A 5,452-nucleotide genomic window follows, 5' to 3' on the forward strand; every position below is an offset into this window, starting at 1 on the left:
ACTCACAGAGACACTGTATGATAATGCACCACAAGGGTCATGTAATCTGACCCCCTGCCAAGATGCAGGAGATTTTCAGTCTAAACCATTCAAGGCAGATGGTTGTCCCTTCTCCTTTTGAATACATCCAGCTAAGAATCTTCCATAACTGTCTAAGTTGTCTGTTCCATTGTCCTCCTGTTGTTACAGTTAGGAGGTTTTTCCTGAAATTTCATCTAAATCTGCTGTGCTGTAGTTTGAACCCATTGCCTCTGGTCCTGCGCTCTGCAGCAGGAGAGAACAACTTTCCTCCACTTTTTTTATGGCAGCCTATCAAGTACCTGAAGACTTCTGCCATGTCCCCACTTCAATCTCCTCTTTTCCAAACTAAACACACTTGGTTCCTTTAGCTCGTTCATCAGGCTTGCACTGCATCCTTTGGAATATCTTTGTGCCTTTCCTCTGGATCCTTTCCAGGTTCCCTCCACCCTTCTATACAGTCACGATCAAAATTGGACATAGTACTCAACTGGGTCTGCAGACATGCGGAGTTGGAGAATTCACCATTTCTCTTTGCAGTGTTCCCCAGCGGTAAGTCTCCCTCAGTGCTAAACATTTGGCCCTTATTTCAAACTGGAATTTGCCTGACTTCAGTTTCCGGCCATTGGGCCTTGCTCTGCCTTTCTCCACAAGATTAAAGATCCCGATACTTCTGTATAAGGTTGTCATAAACAGATAGTTAAGGGTTAACGTCTCTTTTACCTGTAAAGGGTTAAGAAGCTCAGTAAACCTGGCTGACACCTGACCAGAGGCCCAATAAGGGGTCAAGATACTTTCAAATCTTGGTGGAGGGAAGTCTTTTGTTTGTGCTCTTTGTTTGTTGGTTGTTCGCTCTTGGGACTAAGAGGGACCAGACATCAATACAGGCTCTCCAAATCTTTCTGAATCAGTCTCTCGTGTTTCAAACTTGTAAGTAATAGCCAGGCAAGGCGTGTTAGTCTTATTTTTGTTTTCTCAACTTGTAAATGTTCATTTTTGCTGAGAGGATTTTACCTCTGTTTGCTGTAACTTTGAACCTAAGGTTAGAGGGGGGGTTCCTCTAGGTCATAAGAACCTGATTACCCTGTAAAGTATTTTCCATCCTGATTTTACAGAGATAATTTTTACCTTTCTTTCCTTAATTAAAATCTTTCTTTTTAAGAACCTGATTGATTTTAAATTGATGGTTAAATTCTTCTTGTGTTAAGATCCAAGGGGTTGGATCGGTGTTCACCAGGAACTTGGTGAAAAAGCCTCTCAAGTCTGCCCAGTAAGGGGAAGGTTTTGGGGGGACAGAAAGTGATCCAGACACTGAAATTTCTGGATGGTGGCAGTGTTACCAGATCTAAGCTAGTAATTAAGCTTATAAGTGTCCATGCACGTCCCCACGTCTGTACCCTAAAGTTCAGAGTGGGGGAGGAACCTTGACAAAGATAAATAAATCAAGATCTTCAAGTCTCTCTCTCTCTCTCTGACCAGCATTTTCTCCCACCTCAAATCATTTCTGTGGGTCTTTTCTGCACCTTCTCCAATTTTTCCACATCCCTTTTGAAATGAGGACCCAGTACTGGACACAGTCGCTTACACCAGTGCATTTGCAGAGGTAAAATCCTTCCCCTGCTTCAACTCCCCACTCTCCTGTTTATGCATTAAAGGATTGCATGAGCCCTTTTGGCCACAGCATCCCACTGGGATCTCACGATGAGTTGGGTGTCCATAGTGACCCATAATACAGTGCCCTAGTCTGAGGATCAGCCCGGCATTCCCTGTTCCAAGATGATAACTCTGCATTTGAGTGTATCAAAACATTTTATTTTGCATGGGCCCGGCTCACCAAAAGCTCCAAATCAATCAGTGTGCCTGCCCCGGCCTCCTCATTGTAACCACTCTGCCAGTGTTTCGGTTCTGCACAAATTTTATTTGCAGTGATTATGCATTTTCTTCCAGATCATGGGTGAAAATATTGAGTAGCATCCAGCCTAGAACCAATGCCAGCAGAACCCCACTAGAAACTTCCCCATTCCCTGACAATGGTCAATTCACAACTGGTTTCTGAGATCTGTCAGTTAGCTAGTTTTTATTCCATTTCATGTGTGCTCTACTGATATTGTACAGTGTTCTTTGTTTATCTGAATATTTTCCCCTACTAAATCTAATGTCTCAGAGAAATTGAGGTTTAGTGCAGCTGCGCAGTTCCCTTCATCAAGCAAACATGTACTCATAAAATGAAGAAATTGGGATTATTTGAGAAGACCAGTTTTTTATAAACCATGTTGTTCACTGGCGTTAATTATATTCCTAGATTCTTTAAAAAAAATCCCATACAGCTTTTCCATTGTTTCCTAACCTTGCCAAATCTTTTAACCGAGACCTGCCCTGCATTTGCCTCCTTTTTGAGGTGGGAGGAGGCTTTGCTTTTGCCTATTATGTATTGGTTCAAAATGTGATTTATGGTTTATCTGTCACTCTTGATCTCTGGTGTTTGTAACTCTTAGATTCTACAGTAGATGCTGTTTCACAGCCTCCTTGACTACTAAAGGTCTGGAAAGTGTTTCTTCACCTGAGGTTATATGAGTACATCACAGTTCATCTTTACAAATGCAGAACAAAACTATTTCTTGAACACATTTGCCTTTTCTGAACATTAAAAGTTCCTTCCCCTTCTAGGAACTCACTGAAATATTTTCTGCAATTTCTTATTTTCTTAATATACCTAAGAAATCCTTAACCCTGCCAAGCATGGATTTTTCCTTGATATTTTTAATTTCACTGATCAATTTTCAGAACTTCAAATTTGTATCTATTGGTATCTATTTTGCTTTTCTCCCTTGTGTTAGGGGGTATATGATAGAGGTATATAAAATCATGAGTGGTGTGGAGAAAGTGAATAAGGAAAAGTTATTTACTTCTTCCCATAACATAAGAACTAGGGGCCACCAAATGAAATTAATAGGCAGCAGGTTTATAACAAATAAAAGGAAGTTCCTCACGGAGCAACAGTCAACTTGTGGAACTCCTTACCTGTGTAGGTTGTGAAGGCTAGGACTATAACAGGGTTTAAAAGAGAACTGGATAAATTCATGGAGGTTAAGTCCATTAATGGCTAATAGCCAGGATGGGTAAGGAATGGTGTCCCTAGCCTCTGTTTATCAGAGGGTGGTGATGGACGGCAGGGGAGAGATCATTTGATCAATACCTGTTAGGTTCACTCCCTCTGCGGCACCTGGCATTGGCCACTGATGGCAGACAGTATACTGGGCTAAATGGACCTTTGGGTCGGACCCAGCACGGCCATTCTTATGTTCTTCTATGTTGCTTTCCCATGACTATTGCTTCCTTCACTTTGCCACTAAAGTGGCCCCCATTCATGAACTGTCTGATATACATATTGTCTCCCCATCTAGGCAGTTGCACTGCAACCATCACCCTAGATACAAGAAGTCAGGGGAACGTACGATCCAAGTAGGACACACCTTTCTGCCTTGGAGTTGGACACCTTCTCCCCTGCTCCATGTCAGATTCCAACACAACTGAATTCACCAACCCTTCCACCTTCATCCTGCTGGGCATTCCTGGTCTCGAGGTGGACCATGTCTGAATCGCCATCCCCTTCTGCGCCATGTACGTCATAGTCATCTTGGGAAATTTCACTATTCTGTTCATTGTGAAGAGGGAGCCGAGCCTCCATGAGCCCATGTACTATTTTCTCTGCATGCTGGCAGTCACTGACCTGGTCCTGTCCACATCCACCATACCCAAAATACTGGCAATCTTCTGGTTCAATTCCAGGGAGATCGATTTCAGTGCCTGCCTCGCCCAGCTGTACTTCGTTCACTGCTTCTCAGCGATCGAGTCTGGGATCTTCGTGGCCATGGCTGTGGATCGGTACGTAGCCATCTGCCATCCCCTGAGATATTCCACCATCCTGACAAACCGTATGGTGATCAAGATTGGCCTGGCCGTCGTGCTGCGTGGCAGCATGCTCGCGCTACCCTATCCCTTCCTGGCAAGGCGGTGGCCGTATTGCAAAACCAACATCATCCCCAATACGCACTGTGAGCACATGAGAGTGGTGAAGCTAGCCTGCGCCGATATCAGCGTCAGTAGTTACTATGGCCTATTTGTGGTATTCGGTAGGATTGGTCTGGATGTGTTTTTTATTGTTGTGTCCTATATCCAGATCCTCAGGGCCATCTTCAGCCTCCCCACAAAGGACGCCCGGCTCAAGACGTTTGGGACCTGCGGCTCCCACCTCTGTGTCATCTTAGCCTTTTACATCCCAACTCTCTTCTCTTCCGTCACATCCCGATTTGGGCACAATTTGCCCCTTCATTTTCACATTTTTATTAACAACATTTATCTCCTTCTGCCACCCATGCTAAATCCCATCATCTATGGGGTGAGGTCCAAACAGATCCGGGACAGGCTGCTCCAGATCTTAACTCATAAAGGGACTAAAGTTTTCTCCTGGTGCTCTAAATCTGAGACTTAGGTCCATGCAGATCTGGCTGGTGGCATGGTGTTGGGCCGTCTTCCCTGAATCACTTACTGTGTTTTCTCAGTGTAAAGTACTATGGAACTGGTGACCGTACAACTCATTAACACATAGGGTTGCCACGTATCTAATTATAATCGTAATTGTCACTGGTCATCTGTTACACCTGGATACCTGCCCCTTGTCCCACCTTTTCCCCAAAAATCCCCACCGCTGCTCCTACTCCGATCCACTCCCTCATCACTATCTGGATCATCTATGTAATGGGTCCCCTCAGGTTGCCACCTGGAACTGAGGTAGAGCTGACTCATCTGTCTCACCATTCTGGGTTCCCTCTTGTATTGTAATATTGTGACAAGCTGAAACCCTCCAAGCTTGCCTCACCTCAACATCTATGGGCACAGGGCACCCCTAGATGTGCCCTGGCCAGCCACTCATGAAACCGCAGTAGAGAATCATAACCACAATACTCCCAGATGCCCAGCCTAATATCCCAGATCTCTACTGTCCTGCAATTGTCAAAACCCGACCAGTATGAATTTATTACCCAGTCCACCATTTCTACAAAGGAAAGCGGATGTGCACCGACTTTTGTGCATGGGCTGAGATCTTTCCTCTTTGCACTTGAAACAACGCTGTCTGGTAAAATATAAAATAGGGGTGTTTAGCTAGAGAGAGAGAGAGCTTTTAAATGATTATCGGTGAAAGGAAACAGATCCAAGTAGATTATCATATGAAACAAAACAAAACCACAACCTAAGCTTAATGTGCTAGTTAGTGTTTGAATCCAGCAGTGTCTCACTCAGTTAGGGCGTAAAAGCAGGTTATCTTTCTCAGGCAGCCTGACTTCTTTCTGCTTGGGATGAGAATTTGCCCCCCCGTTCTTTCTTTTTCCTCCGGTACTTTCAGGTGTGTCGTTATAGGGAGAATGACAACTCT

General features: G+C 44.2%; 1 pseudogene; it reads left to right on the forward strand.

The window, feature by feature from the left end:
- The first annotated feature begins 3,529 nt into the window (after positions 1 to 3,529).
- On the forward strand, positions 3,530 to 4,510 carry LOC123362872 (annotated as a pseudogene).
- Positions 4,511 to 5,452: the final 942 nt, after the last annotated feature.

This window comes from Mauremys mutica, chromosome 1 (assembly GCF_020497125.1).
Source record: "Mauremys mutica isolate MM-2020 ecotype Southern chromosome 1, ASM2049712v1, whole genome shotgun sequence".
Classification (NCBI taxonomy): Eukaryota; Metazoa; Chordata; order Testudines; family Geoemydidae; genus Mauremys; species Mauremys mutica.